The sequence below is a fragment of the Myotis brandtii genome, unplaced genomic scaffold (genome assembly GCF_000412655.1).
Source record: "Myotis brandtii unplaced genomic scaffold, ASM41265v1 scaffold743, whole genome shotgun sequence".
NCBI classification, from domain to species: domain Eukaryota; kingdom Metazoa; phylum Chordata; class Mammalia; order Chiroptera; family Vespertilionidae; genus Myotis; species Myotis brandtii.
In genome coordinates, this window is record NW_005370960.1 from 361,797 (window position 1) to 362,649 (window position 853).

The following is an 853-nucleotide window of genomic DNA, read 5'->3' on the forward strand; positions in this document are numbered from 1 at the left end:
GGCGGCCAGGCGCTGGCTCAGCTCCAAGGGGCACTCGGCGTCGTCACAGGCAGGGGTCACGGGGCCGCCGCAGGCCTCAGGGTCCGAACTGGGTTTCCGACCTCCCTCAGCGAAGGCCACGGGCCTGGGTGACACCCCAGCCTGTCCCCCCTAAGGAGGATTTCCGTCCGCGGACCGCCCGGGAGCGCCGGCCGGCCCGGGCTCTGGTCCACACGACGCTGTGTGCAGACAGGACTGCCTTCAGTAGCGCAGCACGGTGTCTACCGTCTGAGAGACTGGGAGGCAGCACCTGGCCCGTGTCCCGCTGCGTGAGATAGACAGGGACCCTGCGCCCTGCTGGGTCCCCAGGGAGCGCCACCTGCATGTGGGGACCATGGTGGGTGCGTGGCACACACACACACACACACACACACACACACACACACACACACACAGATATACAGACCACACAGATACACACAGACATACACACAGACACACACACAGATACATACACATAGAAACACACATGCAGACATACACACAGAGATACATACACACAGATGCAGACACACGCACATAGACACACACAGACACACACAGACACGCACATATACACTCACGGAGACACACACACGCACACACACACAGACCACACAGATACATACACATAGAAACACACATGCAGACACACACACAGATACATATGCACACGCAGACACACACAGACACGCACATATACACTCACAGAGACACACACACGCACACACCGAGCTGAGGAGAAGCCGAAGGAAGGACACCCCGGTGTTCTTGGCAGTGACGTGTGAGAGCAGAGGCAGGGGCACCGGCGTGGGGGGGGCCCCCTCCTGCCCTC

General features: G+C 60.1%; 1 protein-coding gene across 1 annotated transcript in view; it reads left to right on the forward strand.

The window, feature by feature from the left end:
• DDC (dopa decarboxylase (aromatic L-amino acid decarboxylase)) overlaps positions 1-853 on the forward strand; it is a gene marked incomplete at its 5' end in the record, with an annotated part of 42,135 nt that overhangs the window by 25,603 nt on the left and 15,679 nt on the right. The window lies entirely within an intron of this gene.